Source organism: Zeugodacus cucurbitae, chromosome 2 (genome assembly GCF_028554725.1).
Source record: "Zeugodacus cucurbitae isolate PBARC_wt_2022May chromosome 2, idZeuCucr1.2, whole genome shotgun sequence".
Lineage (NCBI taxonomy): Eukaryota > Metazoa > Arthropoda > Insecta > Diptera > Tephritidae > Zeugodacus > Zeugodacus cucurbitae.
Genome location: NC_071667.1, coordinates 78,655,251 through 78,674,826, shown reverse-complemented (window position 1 = coordinate 78,674,826; position 19,576 = coordinate 78,655,251). Strand labels below are relative to the sequence as shown.

The following is a 19,576-nucleotide window of genomic DNA, read 5'->3' as shown; positions in this document are numbered from 1 at the left end:
GCTGATATTATTCCCAAAACTATTTATGCCCCCATATACGCTTTTAAGATGGGCAAGTAATCAAGTATGTAAGTATGTAAGTAAGTGCACTTTATGGTTTTCCATTGTCGAAGTGGTGGTGCGCCGTCTGGCTGGAGTGTCTGTCAATGCGCCCATATGCGCTCATCAAAAATGCATTCGAACGATGAATGCGTCAATTGCAAGCATTTAGGAAAACTATCGACTGCACTTACACATATACATATATCATCGGTGGCATACTCAGAACCCCCATACCCATAAAGCATTCTTGTGTCAGTTGCATTATGTATTGTGTGCATATAAGTACTTATGTACATAGGTAAGTACATATGTGTGCATTTAAGTGCGCGGGACATTGAGTAATCATCACCCATTAAGGCGATTTCCACGTTCAATTGACTGCAATGGATGGCTGAAGCTGCAAACAAATTTTTACGAGCGCGAAGCGTAAAAAATACGCGCTCGTTGCAGGCGTCCATTACAGGCGTCGTAACCGAGATCCCATACTGTTGATTGTTGATCGGTAATCGTCGATCTTTTCGCTTTTGGTGATTTCGATGTGAATTTCGTGGATATTGCATTTCATATGTTCTTATGTATATGTATATGTTTAACCGCCTGCATTTCCATTTAGCCGGTAATTACGTATTGTACGTACGTAAGTGAGTACGTGTGCCAAGGGGAATTTGACACCCGCCGCACATTTGACGGACGATTGAATGTCATTACGAAGCGTACCAGCGTTGACATCAAGCGCGTCATTTGCAGTCGAAACCCACAATAAAAGCCTTTATTCCGTTGCTTCGCTGAAAGTGAAATTCTATTGTTCATGCGTTAAATGGTGGAAAAGTGTGACTTGTCAAATCACAATACACAAATATACAATAATATTATGCGCATATAAATAAATATTATAATACAAAGGCGGTATATGGTACATGAAAAGGGGATCTAGAATGAGAACTAATTGTTTGAATGTGAAGTGGCGCTTTTGGGAATTATTTCCAATTAATACTCATTTTATTCGAATATTATTCGTCAAATGTGGTATAGAAAGAGTCATGTCAAATTTGCATCTCTAATTTGATCTAATTTGAGACAAATTACCGTTCCCACGACAGTCAGTTCTACATAACTGGAACGGAGTCGGATTTTTATCCGGCCAAGAACTGTCAAATTCACAGAATTTCTCAAAATTTTTTTAGGAATGTTTTATGAAGCATAAAGCATTGTCAAGATCACAAGTCCGATACTGATCCACTATTATATATACTCAACGGTTGTTTGTAACACCTAAAACTAAAAGAGTTAGATATAGAATCATATATACCAAAGTGATCAGGGTGACGAGTAGATTTAAAATCCGGATGTTGAACTCAGCGCCTAACGGTAACTTTTAACCGAAAATATGGGTAAATCTCTCAGAATATTTTATGTAATTCAGAGGAAATTGTTTTCTTCTAATAGTGAATTTGTCAAAAAATTATTAAAATCGGGTCATAACATCTCCTAGCTCCCATATACCTAATTATAGGATTTTTAAAAATACGATGGGCTTAATTCACAAAAAAAACTGTGAGTTAGAGAGACGGGAGGTAATTTGTATGAAAGTTTACACCTATTGCCAATTCAAGTGTTCGAGTTATGTAGAACTTCAAGTTATAGAAGTTCGAGTTATGGAACTGTTGTTCCAGTGTGTCTACTTCAAATCCATGATTATCAACGATTACATTAGAATCTGTTGTAGCACTTGTAATGCTAAAACAGCAATCCAGTTCGTGGAGTGTAATGATTGTAATAACAGTACTCAGTCTTGATCGGTCGGCGCAAGGCTGTATGGTAGAAGATGAGATTGAGACATCGTAACACTTTCTTCTTTACTGTTCAGCTTTAGTTAGACTGCAGCTGGAACATCTCCGTAAGACAAACTCACGAATTAGATGAGTTGGTCGTTGAAGGTCGACTCTTGACATCCATTGTAACACAAAGGACTGGGAACTATAGTTGTCCAAGTGGGAACTTTTATGGCTTTCAGGGATGTGTTCTATAACCTTACCTGACCTAACCTGAAACTTCCGATAATATTTAGTCAAATGAATGAATGCTTTAATAATATCAATGTTTCATTTGATTTAGTGTAAAAAAGAAGAAAATATTGGTTTGAAATACTTGGTATGTAAACACTACCGCTCTACTAACCGAAAGCATGGACCCGAAGCATATTGCCACACATGGGTAAACAAACGGTATCTACTCATTAATTTATCATAAATAACCATAAAAAGTAAAGTAAATTGATTTCGATGACAAATGCGATATGCGCAGCGACCTTCAACAAGGTGTCGATTTTCCTATGCATACCAACAACAACAAAGCCAACGTAAAGCGCAAGCTAAACAGCTGGTGTGAGCGTAAACAAAACGCCGGTTCTAGCGCAGCCTGGTACAATAAAGTGTTTGTGTGTGTGTGTTTAGATGTGAGTTCAACTATTTATCTTCATTGAAGCGCAGTCTTTCTCTTATTTGTGGACTAATGATTCTTCTGCGTTCGCGTGCAATATCGTTAAATGTTCAAATTAACGCATCCACTGCAAATTAGATCGCTTTCAGGTTGTCAAACATACACACACAAACACATTTCTATAAAGATACAAAATTATAAAGAATGAGTAAAAACAACAACAACAACAAATTCAATAAAAATTCAATGAACTGTATTGTATACAAAAGGCTGGGCTGTTGTTCTGTTTATTTGCCCATATGGCATGTTGCTATCTACGCGTGAGCGCTTCTGTTTATAAACATTTATCGCTTTCATTGTAGCTGTAGTGTTGTTGGTGGTGTTGTTGTTGTGCCTCTCTTATCAGACCTCACGTTTTGTACGCGGCGTGTTTATGTGTTGTAATTATTTTATTTATTTACATTTCGGAAGCCTTTCGTTTTAATTGAAATATTTTCACTAATGATTCACGCTGCTGACGACGTAGTACATCAATGCCATTGGCTTTTGCCGTGGCTTGGTAACAGTTTGCCGGCGCTACCTTCGCTGACTGGCGATGCACTGTAGGCGCGAGGGGAAAGCATTCAATGGTCTGTAAGCATGCAGTTACAGAAATATATGTAGCTATGTATGTATGTATGTGTGTACTGTTAATCTTTATCGTGGTGCCATATGGTTAGCTAATTGATCAAAAACCATCATACAAAATAAAGCTATTTAATTTTTATTGTACAAATATGTGCAGAGTAGATAAATACTGTTAATATATGATATTCCTGCATGCTTCCTTGCACTTACGTACATATATATGACGTGTGTATATCATATGTATGATGCACAAACATATGATTTATGACATTGACCAGCTGTGTGGTTGGTGGTATTTGAGTTTGTAATAATATTTTATTAACATTTAAAATTACGTTTGTAATGAAAAGGAACATATAACTTCTGCTTACATTGTTGATAGTGATAATATTTGTTTGTTTTGAAACTTTTCAATTTCACTTCGATAATGACAAATTTTTATCCATACACATAGAATACTTCATACGTATGTATAGTAAGTAAATATTATATGTAGTATGTACAATGCCTAATAAAGTGCAGGGGGAGTTTTATGAAACAGCTGACAACAATTTTATGAAATGCTTTTCTATTTCAGCGGCTTAAGATTGCCTAGCGATGGGCGGGTACAAAGAGCAAATTTTGTTTTCGAATTTTATATTTCATATCCGCCTCTCTTGACTTCACTTTTGATTAGTGTTATACGCAATAGATTTTTGTAGTATGTATGTACATACATATGTATAAAATAATAAAGATTTTGAAAAGTTAGGGGTTTAAAAAAAAATATTTTTGGAACCATAACTGTGTAAAAATAACTAAGCATTAATCAATGGTTTGGTTCAAATTATTTTTGTCTGATTAAATAAATATTCAAATATTCACCAAAAATATCAAATGTATGTATGTAATGGACGTAGAAACCGTTTAGCAGGTTATTGCCGAATACACCAGAGCGCGCCATTCATTTCTCCGTTTTGTAGTTTGGCGCCAACTGTAAATTCCAAGACAGCAGCAGCAGTCACATTCCACTTGATATTTTCAACGAAGCGGAGGTCGTCCTCTTCCGCGGCTTGCTCCAGTGGGTGCTGCATCGAACACTTTCAGAGCTGGAGTGTTTTCGTCCATGCGGACAACATGACCTAGCCAATGTAGCCGCTGTCTTTTTATTCGCTGCACATGTCAATGTCGTCGTATGACTCGTACAGCTCAAATCACTCCGAGTTAATCCTCAAGTGATGATAGACCCTTTGGAAGTTCCGCCCATCAGGTTACATCAGTGTCAATTTAAAACTATAAACGCGTGTATTTCAAAACAAAATTTTTTTAGACACTGTAAAGGATTTCGCTAAAATTTATGAAGCGCACATTTTTGAAATACCATTATTTAGATATTGAACGAAGGATATTTATTCATTTTTTAATGCAACTAATTTTTTCGAGTCAATAATATTAAAACTATTGCAAAAATGTAACGGCAAGTTGTTTTAGAAGGCGTTAAGCAATACTCTTTTCGATGGATCTTCCAGCACACAAGACAAAAACCACTTAGAAATGGCTTAAAAGCTATATTCCTAGTTTCATAGCTGTAGATGATTGATCGTATGGAAGTCTAGATTTCAATTGACTGGACTACAGTTTGTGGTTAGAGTTGATGAATATGGCCAGTCGAATACCCCACAGAAATTTGAAGAGTCTCAAAAAAGAATCGAACAATTTAATTTATTAATGAAGGGTTATACCACTTTAGGGTCTTAAAAATATTATTCAATCGGTAGAATTGTGAAAAAGAGCTACCTCTCCAGAATATAAAATTGGCTTGGCAATGGTTCTGTGTTCACTGGACTAGATACTCAATTGTATCTTCACAGTATTGTAACAATATCTAGAATATACATATTTAATATATATATATATTTTTAGTTCTTATTCAACTTTTGAGCCATTTACTGCACACTTCTTCGGACTAAAATTTAGATTCTTTGTAAATTGTACAATTTTTGCGAATAATGTTTGAAAAGTTTAAAAAATAAATTTTATTTTGTTCCAGATAGCACGAGTTTTAGAATCACAGTCGCCGCTAAAGCATTTTTAATAAAGTGAGATTTTGTAGCAAAATGTCAATATTTTTCATTCAAATACATGTTTAATAAGCCATAAATAAAAAATTCGATTACATTCCAGAATAATTGGTTAGTGACCTTAAAAATAAAGAATTTTATAAAAAATTGTTACGTTAAATTTAATAAAGTATATAATTTCAACGAAGTAAATATGTTTATCAATTTCCAAAAAATTATCGATATTTTTTTAAACAATTACTATTTTTCAAAATTAAAAAGAAATCGAAATAATTTAATTATGATCGAAATAATACAATTGGGTTTGTCTAGTTAATTTTGATAAGAGTTAGATGCCCCACAACTATAGTCCATAGACTAAACTTTGAAAGTAATAGTCCATAGACTAAACTTTGAAAGTAATCCAACCAAAGTTAAAGTAGATATAGCATACATTTTCAGTCGGCCATATTTTCAGAGCAGTTTTTTGAACTCTCTGATTCGACGAAATGTTGTGTGTTGCCTTCAGAATTCTTTGTATTTTTTCGAGCTTAGCAAACATCTATCTAAAAAGAATACGCCGATTTTTCAATTTTCAATTTAGGTTGCTGAAAAAATGTATATATTTATTGAAGCACACATAGTATTAACCAAACTCTATTACATTGTAGCTATTACTTACTCCCTTAACCATTTGAGCTAAAATTAACTATTTCCTATTTAGAGACACTACCTAGTCTTTGCCTAACAAAGTAAGTCCCCTCCAAAGTCACCTCGAATTAACATGAAACAAAGATCTTCTTGAAAATATTACACAAGTATGTAAATGGGGCTAGAAATTAACTGGAAACCTAAAATTAGAAATAACGACAAGCCGAGAAAACAACAAGCACAACAAGCTAGAACTACAAAATAAGATTTAAACGTTTCGCCTACTAAATGCATTTGTTGAACACACATGAAGATACTGATTTATCATTTTACCGCCCCATAGGAGGAAGAAATAGCACAAAAAGACGCCAACAGACAGCGATATGAAAAGTACTTGGGGGATACTACTGGGAAAGGGCGCGCGTCTATTGCGCGCAATTCGGCTTTTTGTGCATAGATAGCAGATAGGCGACTTTGATGGGGTGTTTTGTGTAAGCGCTCTTATACATACATACATACATACATACATATGTATCCAGATGAGTGTTTACAAGAAGTAGTTGCATGTGCTTATATGCCTTTATATAGGCATATGGGTGTAGTTGAAGATATAAATATGTATGTCAGCAGATTAGTTGTTTCTCCATTTACATATATATATGTACGTATATATGCAGTTGAGTGGGTGCTCGAAGTAAATAAGTGTGTATATGCATAACTGTTTGCACATACTATAAGCACATATAGCACTTAATATATGCATATGCATACATACATATGTATATAGATATGCATTTAGCGCACGGGAAATGCTGTAGGAAACTGTTAGGAAAACAAACGGCGGATGCCACATTAAACGATAAGTGTTTGCATACAATAAACAAACACACACACACACACATATGCGGTTGCATGCATTTCAATTAATTTATTTACATACGAACGGAAAATGAACAAAGTCAAAAAAAAAGGCGTGATCTGATCACCATATGCCAGGGAGAGACTGTGTGGAAAATGAAGCAGTGCAACGCCATATAAAGTCATATTGCATAGCGTGGCATGCATGCATATTTACATACATATACATATGCATTTGTATGTATGTGCTGCATCTTCGTGTTTATTTAGGCAGGCGGCGCACTGTGGTAATAAAGTCAACTGTGGCGGATCGCGCAATGATGTCAGCCGCCGTACTAAAAACTAAAACAAAACAGCTGAAAACAGCCAGCAACCAACAACAACAATAACAGTGGAAGGGACGTTTTGTTGTAGTGTGCTGGGAAAAGGTGCGCCACCGACACAGCCGCTAACGTTTGGAAATCACATTAAAAAGAGCATAAATGAAATGTTTAAAAACTCTAGAAATAAAAAAAAACTAACTAATTGACTTTCAGCTGTTCTACGCGACGTAAGGTTCATATTGCACCAGCTGAAAATTGGTTGATGGCGAATTACACACACATAACATACATATAAGTGCAATGAGGCACATACACACTCATACATATACATATATCTATAGCTGACTGTCTCTCATGTTACTCTCTTGTCTCGTTTTTTTGCCTTAAAAGTGCAGAAATAAATCAAAATAATTATCGTTTTGAGCGAAAGGTGGAAATGAAAGTGAAGCCGACACATGAGTGACCCGTGTGTTGACGGCGGCGGTCAGTTTGTATACAAACAATACAAAAATGCAGTAAATATTGGTTACACACACACTTAACATTCGCTATACGTATTTAACCAGCTGAAATCGATTAAGCGTCAAACATACCACGCATTTTTGTCTATGTCAGTACAGGGTGGTGCATAAGCATTTTTGGTTTAAGCAGCAGAGACCAACAAAGCTTCCAAAGATACAAATTATTTATGAAAGTGGAAGAACTAGTGTCTGGGATCTCTCGTGGGATATCCAAAATTGTACATTTGTTGATCCAAATTCATTTAAAATTGATATCATCGCATTAGAAAATAAAAACTTGATGGAGTTGAAATTATATTATTTACCTTAAAAAGTAAAGTACGAGGTGTGTTCAAAAACTAACGAAAATTTTTGTATTTTTGAAAAAAAAAAATTATACATTCGTCTACATTTATATTGTCGACTTCAAAATAGTGCAAATTCTATATTACACAAATATGCCAGCACTTCCAATGGTCGAAATACTTCTCAAACATGATTTTTGGGATAGTCTTGGCTCTTTCAGCGATTTCTCGTATGTTTGTTAAACGAAGGCCTCTTAAGGTTCTCTTTATTTTTGGAAATTGGAAAAATCACGCCGGTTTATGTCTGGCGAATATAAAGTCTGGACCAGCATTACAGTTTTCTTTTTGTCCAAGAATGCACGTACAAGCAACGAAGTGTAAGCTTTTAAGAAACGAAATTTACCAAGCTCATAAAAACATGCACATAGTGGACTATTCAACCCCGAAGAATTCCCGTTATTTTTTGAACACACCACGGAGATATGTTGATTTAAATTCATTCAAGATTGAAATCAAAGTATAGGAAATATAGGAATGTAGTTTTAGAATCGATAGAGAGTTTTTCTCATTCTTGCAAGATCGCATGGAATATGTAGCTTAACACGGTACTGCCCAGAACTTTTTTCTTTTAAAATTTTTCTGAAATGAAATATACCTACATACATATGTACATATTTTGACCGGTTGAGCACGAAAATGAAGTCCGTTTTCGATTCATTATATTCATTATATAACTTTGAAAATGCAAAAACCAGCGTAGTTTGTAGTTTGGTAGTGTAATTTTCAAGTTATTTTTGAAAATATAGGGATACATTTTGCGCTATCATATGGTACGGGTGGGTTAATTCGGGTTAATTAAAAAAAATATATAAATAATAAATCCAAAAACAGTTGATGCAAGCCACCGCTCTAAAGCCATTCTTAAACAAACTGTGATGACCACTAACATCTCACCTAATTCCCTTTAAAAAGTTGAAGAAATTTGTTCACCATCAACATATTACTATATGGACCACCCTATACTTAAATACGTATCTGCTATTGTATTTCAATTTTCGCAAAGTGGCGGTGAGTCGCTGACCGTTGGCTGCACGCCACGTAAGCCGAAATATAATACCCATATTGGCACAAAAGGAAAATAATAAAGCGAAAAAAGTGACGAAAAGTAAAAAGAGATAGCAATTTTGGAAAGTAAATCGAAACCGACTAGATGAAAATAAACATATGCTTGACTTGGGCCACCGTTGCCAATGACTAACGCCTGTTTGGCTTGGCTGAAGCTACACAATTGACTTGTGGCTGCTTGAGCGCCAACAGCCGGCGGCATGTCCACCGAAGGAGCGGCTGTTGCCAAGCGCGCTCGATGCACGCAAATGTGGCGGTAATGCGACACTTCGACTACAGCAAATGCAAACAGAATTTCTATAAAATTACGCTGAACTTTGCTACAATACATAGTTGGTACTTGAGAATTTCATATAATATTACATATATTATAGCGAGACCATATTTTATATGGATTCCCATAGACGCTATGGAACTAAGTTTGTGCGTAAGAAGGGAGTGCTGCCACATATGGTTTGGTCAGATGGTCGATGTCAAACAACTAATCAGGTCACAGATGTAACTTTTCTAATAACTGAACTACACAAACAACTACACTACATATGCTTTTCAAGAAAGCACAGCAGCGCTTAGGGTGTAGTATGAACATTTCGCCAGATGCCTTGTACTCTTACGTAGAAATCAAAAAGAAAGCAGTCAAGCTGGAGTCTATTGTATTGCTCGGTTTTTTTGTGGAAAAAAGTCATAAAAAGTAATAGGATTCTCATTCCTTAAGTGTAGCTGCGTGTGTGTGTGTGTGTGTGTACTTTTCATGCAATAAACCCTTAAATTATACTCGAACAAGATTTGATCGACAATTGATAGCAGAGATCTGCAGTTCTAGTTTGACCACTTATTCTCAACACGAGAAAACATACCGCAATAAAAGTAATGTTTTGACATTTGACTGTTGTGTATGTCAGAAGCGCAACATTGGTGCATTCAATCAACTTCGAGACTGGTCAAGAGTGTGAGTGTGTATGTTTGTATGTGAACGCAGCGATCCTCTCTCAAAGCAACAACGTGTAACTAACCAACAGTTATTTACGAACATACATATGCAAATGGAAATCAGTGTATTTTATAGTAGTAGGTACTCCTAGTTATGTAGATTTTATCATTTTCGTATTCGCCTCAAAGGCGCAGTAGCCGACCGTTTAATGAACTTTGTGGAACAGTCATTTACCTAAAATAGCTTTCAATATTTGTAGCGGCAAGCCATCCCCCATAGTATATTTTTATGTTTTCTAGATTGCATTGACAATTTAGAAATTAGTCACAGCTTAGGAATTCGATATTAATGGGTATAAGTTAGTATCTACTCGTATATATACAAGCATAGAGAATTGAATGTAAATTAATTAAGAAAATTGTATATAATAGTATAAATGTTTGGGTTCGCAGTGGACGTTTAAATTTTAATAAATATTTCAGTGATGTTTAGAGGAAATAAATTTCGAGATTTTTATAAAAATGAAGACGTTCACATTTTTTATAACAAAATTGACATTTAATTCTTATTAAAAATTATTATATCTTGAATGTTGAATCGAAAGGGTACCTATTTAAATCTCTGATAGCAATACCATGACATATTAAAAAAACAGGTTTCGGAATTTCAGTGGTAAACTTCTTTACTAAATTAATACGTCCCAATTGGAAATTTATAATTTCCATGGAAATTTAATTTCACTGTGATGGAGATCATAAAACTTTCTTGAAATACTTCTAAATATCAAGATTCCGTATATATTATTTTTTATTCTTTTTAGTGATAACAAATGTATCTATAGTAATATTTATTGGTACCATATCAATCTGGCGGCCATTCCAGTCTTTCCAATAGCTAAACGTCAAAACCTACCCAATCCAGTCAACTGTCAAAGTTGGCTAGGTGATTAACGCTCTCAATTCCAATGACATCTGCAATCCATTTTGGGAACTTAGACGTGACAGTCGTGGGAGGACAGAGACAGTGAAGTATTAGAGTACCACCAGTTAATTTGCTTAATCTTAGTTTAAATCATCACTTCGCAGGCAAATTCTAAGCTCCGTGTATATTTCTAACAGGAACACCTTCTCTAAAAAAGTATCTCCTATATTTAATTTGTAGGACCCTCGATTTGCCGAATAATATCAAGACATGTACCTTGAAAAGAAGGTAGATATTAGTTAAACATCTAGCTAGATAGATAGATTAGGTAAGATATACCAGATGATGAGCTTCAAAGAATTGATTTGGTTGTTTATACCTCACATTAAATACGGAGTGACGATTAATTTGATGTAAATCGTGTGAGCTGGACTTTCCTTTTAATGTAAGACGATCAATTAAGCCGAACTCTTTTCCACTCCCATTGTTGTTTCAGTGAAATATGTGCGAAATATAAGAGTTAGTTTGAGATTTGTAGATACAGAAAACGGATTTGGTTATACAATAAAAAAAGTTTGCTTTAATTTTTTAATAGAATTACTACTATGAAAACAGTAATAGAAGGTTATGAGAGTGAATAATACCAATATTAAGGGGCATTTTATTATTTTTTCTTTGTAAGGCATGTTCGTATCGAAAAGTTGAAAGAATTGAAGCTCGAAAATTATCAGACTTGGTTGGTTGAAAAGGGAGGCAAAGAGAGCCTGACCGCAAGCCGCCGCACTTAGGCCGTTATTAGGCCCATTGTGCTCCCCGAAGGTACCCTGGTAAGAGTCACCTGAACAACTCGATATAACGAAGTTTCTGAGTTTATTCCATCCCTGCTGCCCAATTTCTCTCAGATTAGGGTAATGGGAGCCTTGGAAGGTATCTCTTCTTAAACGACAGAAGGCCGGGCATTCGCAGAGATAATGTCCCACTGCCCTGAAAGCTTGTTCCGGCAGCCAGTAACCGCTGTTTGCGCGAATCCGTGGGTGGATTGACACTTGCGTGGGTTCCACCTGGAGTAATAATCCTTTTGTTATTACCTTCGCTCATCTTTTTGGGTTGCATTTTTACCTTATGCTAAAGGTGGACGAGGCTTTTCAGAGGGCATTGTTCGCTTCATCCTCCTACTTCCCGAGACGCTTACTAGAAGCCATTCGGGTTGCCTCGTCCTACCCTCCTCCTTTTACAACACGGGCTTGGGACCGGCTATGTCGGAGTTATTATCAGACTTACTTTATGTACATACCTGAAACTCATTGATATTCTTAAAATGGAAATATCAGTCTAAATTGAAGCCTATATTAAATATGTGTGCAATTTATTAATGGAATGTATTTATTTTATATAATTTTTTCAAACTCCTAGTAATATAAAGTTCAGAAACACACATTTCACACCTTAGCAATTGACACACTTCAATTATTTTAATATAAAAATTTAAATTTAAAAAAATACACTGCTAGGGAGTAATTGTTTGATAGCACAGAAATCTCAATTTTACAGACAAAATTTAAAATTCTTAGCGGCGCAAGAAAAACATAATTTCTGTGTTTTCGTTTTTCGTTTGAACTGCCGCCAGCGACGAAATAATGCATTCTATAATTGTAAAAGCTCGTGTAAATGCTGGCAATAAAATGTAAGTATTAATGTGGAATATTACAAGCTCGAATGAGAATTAAGAAAAAAAGTAAAAATTCTATGAGCTCAATATTGAAATCAAATTAATTTTCGATTCAATTAGTATGCTAGCTATGTTTACACCAGAGAGAAGCACGAGTATCCATAAGCCACCAACTGCGCACACATACATGCATACACACTTCTACACATGTGGTTGTAAATGTGTATGTATTAGTTAAATGCCGCCTTGCCGTCGTCAATCAAAAATAATTTCAACATTTGCCACTAATTTTCCCTTTGCTTATGCTTACATCACGTATACTAGCGCGTCCACTGGAATTATGAATTTCAGCTCATGAGCCCCCTTCAAGCTTGGCATACCTGGCTTTAGCGTAATTTTGATTGAAGTGCACGCAACCACAACTGTGAATTTACCTCAGCGATTTTTCATCGACAATTATAGTTAAACACGAGCTCAAAAAAAAATATTTTCCTCATTTTTTTATATTTTTTTATAACAGTCTTTTTAGTAATGGACAGCATCGCATGTACTTATGTGTGTGATCACACTCGACCCTTTGCATCAGAAAACTTAATGCTGCTCGCAACATGAAAATATGATATTCGATATGATATGAGCGTTGATGTAATGTGGTTGCATTGGAGAATTGAGAACTTTTCCAAACCAGTTCCTGCTGCCTTTTGTTTTCATTCATTCAAGAGTGATCGCCGCACAACACAAAGCAACCTAAACATATTTGTGATATTCGGCGAGTTTTCCGGGTAAAAAAAGCGTTAAACAAATGTAAGTCGAAATTGTAGGTAAATACTATAATTCAATTACAGAAATACTCGTATACGGACAGTGATCATTCGGTGTTTACCCGTATCTGCTTACGCATGCGCAGCAGGAACTTAGAACACACCTTTGTTTGATGTGGCGTTGAGTGGCGCAGGGGATGATACAGATCGCTTGCACGCACAAAAACACACACGAACAAATAATATAGTATATTTACCAGGTATGTTCCAGGTATCATTATTGCATGTGTTCAAGCGCACAGCCCAACCCATCTTAGTCTAACGCACGCAATACCGCTAAGTTAGGAAGTTGCAGTATGAATTGCCCTCAAAAGTCGTGGCTTTTCATTAACAGACGCTTTTGTATTGTTAATGATTTCAGAATTTCATAATTTCCAAAGAAATAATTGCATTGTTCTATACTCGCTGGCTGTTGTTGCTTGCTGAGAAAAATCAAGTTTTCGAATTTGTATAGAGTGCTTTTTTCCCGGCGGTTTTCCCAAAATTTTCCAAACAATTGAAATGCCAATGCTTTGTTTCGTCAAAAAATTCTGCACACAAATGTTAAACGAGTTTTCTTCTTTATGAAAAATATTTCTAATTCAAAAATTTTGTGCAATAAATGCCACAAAAACAATGCCAACCGCTGGCGTCAAAGGAATCAAATGTTCGTTGGAGGTCAGCATTGGTGTTGTTAATGACCCGAACTATGTGACCGACCAACCGCCTTGTGTAATCAATACACAATACTTGTTTAACTCCTGGTAATCGGGGTAACGGTAACATTGCATTTGGCGAAAGACTGTCTCAAAAGTCAATTTCGTTTGACAATGCATGCATTATTTGCACGACACACACATACTTACATATAGTAGAATTGTCCAGTAAAACTATTGTTTTCCATTGAGATTTGTCACAAAAGAAAACCACTCCGACAGTGAAAAGGCGTTTCGAATTGCAACAAAGTGAAAATGAACAGCGATAAAGTTTCCAAAATATTGTTATTTAATGACAGGCATGAACGAGTAGAGAGCACTGTTCGCATTTTCTCTTTGTCTTATCGAGGATATTCTACCATAAATACTGTAGAGTTTTGTGAGAAATTCAGTTATTTTTCTTCAATTATTATGTTCTATAAGATATAATATGATTTTGGTTTTAAGTCCTCGATCCCGCAAGAGGGAAATACAATTTGATTTAAATATTGATCATAGGTTTGTTTGAAGGAGGTTGATGCGAATCAGAGGAATTTTGTATACTTAGTGCTTGAGGAAATCTAATTGTCTATTAAGGCTCTGTTTGATCTGTTAATACCTAAGAATTATGGAGACCACATATTTATCTTACCATCTTTATATAAGAATCTTTATTCAATTAACGACCAAAGAATCGCTGTTAAAAATATGATAATTAGTTTTTGCGACATTGATTAGAACTTGAAACCCATCGAATAGATATCCCAACTAATAGGTTCTCTGAGGTCGACTGAAAGGAAGAGGCATGTAATTTATGTCGCATGTAGATATTTGCAATATCTCATATTTTCAAGCTCCTAGAGTAAATATATATTTAAAAGACTATCCCAAAAATTGAGTTTGATAAGTGTTTCAACGACATGAATAAAAATTTTTCAAACAAGTAAGGAAAGGCTAAGTTCGGGTGCAACCGAACATTTTATACTCTCGTAATTTAATGATGTAATTTTATAAATATAACACAGTTCGACCCATAGATTCGGCATAAAGTTTAATAGAATAATGAAAAACATCATAAATAGTATAGGGGGACTGAGGTAATTCCTAAACCGATTTCACTCCTTTTCACCACCAAGATACAATGTATCGAAGACTATACGTTCACTTAATTTAATATTACTTATAATTAGGTATATGGGATATGGGGGAAGTTATGACCCGATTTTTACCATTTCAGGTACAGAGAGAAACTGTTATAAGAAAATAATTCAGAGGGAATGAATTACATTAAAATATCTGAGGGATTTACCTAAGTATATTTTCGGTGAAAAATTACCCTTAGGCACTGAGTTTTTCATGTTCGATATCAGGGGCGTTGAAAAGTCATGGTCCGATTTTAACAATTTTTCCACAAGTGATGTCACAGCTCAAATACAGTATTTGTGTAAAGTTTTATTTCTCTATCTTCATTGGTTCATAATGTATATATGTATTATAAAGTGAACGAATTAGAAGAATTCAAAATTAAGTTATATGGGAAGTAGACGTAGTTGTGAACCGATTTCGCCCATATTCCACACGTGTCATCAGTGTGTCAAGAAAGTGTTATATATCGAATTTCATTGAATTCGGTCGAGTAATTCTTGAGATATGGTTTTTGACCCATAAGTGGGCGACGCCACGCCCATTTTCCACTTTGTTAAAAAAATCTCACTGTAGCTTCTTTCTGACGTTTTTCGTTAGTGAGTTAACGCACTTTTAGTAATTTTCAACATGACCTTTGTATGGGAGGTGGGCGTGGTTATTATCCGATTTCTTTCATTTTTGGTTTATATAGCTTTATTGGTTTGCGAGTTATATACAAAAGACATATTGGGGGCCGGGGTCACGCCCACTTAAAAAAAAAACATCCAAATGTGCCCCTCCCTAATGCGATCCTATGTTCCAAATTTTATTTTCATAACTTTATTTATGGCAACATGTTGCGAGAGTATAAAAATCGAAAATAAAAGTTATTTTTTAAACATATCTCGTATGTATGTACCTCTCTGAAAATTTTTTTTAAGAACGACTTTAAACGCTTCCTCATTTAAGACTGCCTTCGAAAGAAACTTTCAAGATCTAAGATCGAACACACAGCAATTTTTCATTGTCCAGCAACAAATTCAACTCTTCGATACGCAGCATGAAGGATTTTCGTTCTGTAATTTAAATTTATTGTTATCAAAAGCAAATTTGCCGTTAGTAATAAATCTTCAAGCAGTGAAAATACATATAAACATACATACATACACATATGTACATATATAGCATACAAAGCAGTGCAAATCTCACGAGCTTCACATTACATATGAGGATGACCAACGGCATAGAACATAGATCAAGTGATATCACACCAACTGCGAGTAACTGTATACATGTGAATACATTTAACGCGCATTTGATACGGCATAAAAAGTGATAACTCGTTAATGCGGCTCATTCTGCAGTTCCACACCAGTATCTCCAGTTACAACGAAAGTTGTTTGACCAAGCCACACCGGGGTACCTGAGCGCACAGTTAGTGAGTTGAGTGGTCAAACGCGAGATCTACTAATGTCCGGTGGCCGGCTGTCGCCCCTTGGCTGCTGTCCGGTGTCCGGTGGCCGGCTGTCAATGCTCATAATTCACAATTAACCCTTTAAGTGCTTGACAAATGAAGGCCGTGTGTGATTTGTTGCCATGCATTTGTCTACATTTGTGGGGAAATATGGAAAATATAACGAGTTAGAATTGTGAATTCACTACTGTTTGTGATTGCAATTGCGCACAGTGGGGTGCATTTGAGAGAGAGTGTGTGTGTCTGCAATCATAGAAATTATCAAATTTCCAAATAAACTAATTTCGGCCGACATAAATCAACACTTGCGATGTGTTGAAAATCTGTGGGAAAAGCACGTCACGCCAATGGCTACATTAAAATGCGCTAGAGACTAGTAACTAACTGCATGCACATAAATTATGTTATATTATGTGAATACATTGCGGGCAATTGGGTCACCGTTATAGTGAAATCGATGCAGTCGCAGCCGCAATCTGCTGCTGTAGAGGAAAGTAAAATAAATATTTTATCTAAGCACGCTATAATGTGTTGGTCAGTTTCACACATGTGAGTTGAGCTGTGGACTAATGTGTGTGTGTGTGTGTGTGTGTTTGGCGAGCGAGCGTTAATGAACCTTTGTTGCATGCCACGTTGTTGCACCAACCATATGCCATGCCAATTGCATGCAACACGCTAACTAAGCAAATATTTTGCCATAGAGACTTTGCAGTTAGTTACTAAGTAGACACTTAACCACTTAGTCGCTGCATAATGAATGACTCTTGTTATACTGACATAGATTCAATCATTTGTACTAGTCTGACGCTGCACTGTTGCGTCTAACAGGCAGCCAAGCGCGTGAAAATCGCATGGCAGCCAAAGTCAGATGATTCAGCTAATTGAGCTCAATGGAATATGAATTAGGCGTACATTGTGCTAGTTTGTTTTTATTTTTATTATGTAACAAAAAACAATAACAACAACAAGTGCATTAATAGATAATTGTGGGTCATTTGCACTTAAGTGGCAATTTTTTGCAAAAATAAAAATAGTAAAAAAATAGTGTAAAAGCAAAATGTGAGGCTTGAGAATTCTAATTTAAAAAAAAAAATATTTCTTTTAAATCAATTTAGACAATTAGAAAATTGATCCAAAAATATACGTATTGACAATTTTCTACTTGCGTGTTAAAAAAATAACGGCAAATTTCTATTTTTCAAAAATATTAGGTTGGTAAATATCTCCCTTCCGCTTTTTTGTTCCTTATTCAATGCTTTATAAAAAGTGTTACAGTGATCGGATTTAGTTCAAATATGCGCCGTTTCGTTCGATAATTAGACGGCAACTTCATAATACCCCTCCTTGTAGCAGCCCCCCTCCTTTTTTGCGAAGAACTCGGACAGCCACTTTTCACAAGCCTCTTTTGAGCTCAACTTTACATCACCAAGGGCGTTCGCCATGGACAGGAACAGGTGGTAATCACTTGGCGTTAGGTCCGGGCTATATGGTGGACGCGATAAAACCTCCCATCCGAGCTCCCGTAGCTATTGACGAGTCATCAACGAAGTGTGTAGTCTGGTGTTGTCCTGGTGGAGCACTGCACCCTTCCTATTGGCAAATTCTGGACGCTTCTGGTCGATCGCCTGCTTCAAGCGGTCCAGTTGTTCGCAGTAAATGGTAGAATTAAGCGTCTGGTCATATAGGAGCAGCTCATAGTAGATGATTCCTTTCCAATCCCACCAAACACTCAGCAAAACCTTCCTGGCCGTCAAGGTTGGCCACTGTTTGGGACGATTCACCGGTCTTTGACCACGATCGTTTTCGCTTGATATTGTCGTATATGATCCATTTTTCGTCATTAATCAGTATTCGCTTCAAAAATGAGTCGAGCTCGTTCCGTATCAGCATCATATCGCAGGCGTTGATTCGGCCCAGAAGGTTTTTTTTGCGCCAAATCATGCGGCACCCAAACATCAAGCTTTTTTGTGTATCCAAAAAATGGTTTGGTGACTAACTCCCATCTCCTGGGCGATGTCACGAGATGCCACATCCGGTCTAACTCGACGTTTTCCATTCGGTATTCGTCGTCCCAGGTCTTCCGCCGGCTGGCTTATCCATGGTGCCGTTTTCACCTGCTCTGAATCGTCGGAACCATTCCTTCACAGTTCGAAGTGATAGAGTACCATCCCTCAAAACACCATTAATCTCACGGAACTTTTCTCTAGCGGGTTTGCCTTCATCTATTATTCATAGACTACAATAATGTAATCCTATTAATTTAGTCCTCACTCGATATTAGGAATTTATAATTCGATATTATAGAATTCACGAACAAGCAACGAAGTGTGGTTTTTAGTGAAAAACTTGGTGACCTTGACCTTGACGTTACACGATTTTCAAGACATTCTAGACATCCGTCTAATGTGTTTCAGCTGCAATAATTTAAACAAGTATATTAAAAATTATCCACGAAAATTCCGAAAAACAGACGAAATACAAAGTATACATGTGTATGTAAATATGTATTATACTTAAACATGTATATATGTCTTCATAACTCTCAACTCTTGCAGCCGAAGATGTGCATGCAGGCATATTTGTTTGGCTATTTTTGTATATTTATTCGCATGCGCACTTCTTGAGTCATAATGACGCAAAGACAGCTGAGCAATACACCTTGCGTGCATTTTTTGTGAGCTCATTTGCTTTGAAGGAAACCTGAAATCTCAACAAATCGAAGCATTTTCGAGGGGGAAGCAAAAGCACATACAACAAAGGAAATATATACACATACACCGATATATAAGTACAAACGCTCAAAATGCCTCAATGGCTCAACAGGCAGACGTGATTACCAGGCGCATAAAATTTCGGTTGCAGCAGCAAACCAAACTTAACAACACTTGTCCGATGCGCAATGCGGGCAGTTGCCACAAAAAGCAGGAACAACGACAATTTTGCACTGCCCAAAATTCATGGGAACTTTGAGCAGATGTTACTGTTGCTCCCTTTTGGACTTTGTGTCCGCGCATTGTTGTATTGAACCAGCGAAGTGGCCGGGGAAACGCTT

The 19,576-nt window shown here is 36.2% G+C and overlaps 1 long non-coding RNA gene across 1 annotated transcript; it reads left to right on the top strand.

Moving 5' to 3' along the window:
* The first annotated feature begins 12,238 nt into the window (after window positions 1–12,238).
* On the top strand, window positions 12,239–14,704 carry LOC128919812 (uncharacterized). Its single transcript, XR_008469951.1, has 3 exons — window positions 12,239–12,445; window positions 12,951–13,212; window positions 13,276–14,704. It is a non-coding gene; the product is annotated as an uncharacterized LOC128919812 (long non-coding RNA).
* Window positions 14,705–19,576: the final 4,872 nt, after the last annotated feature.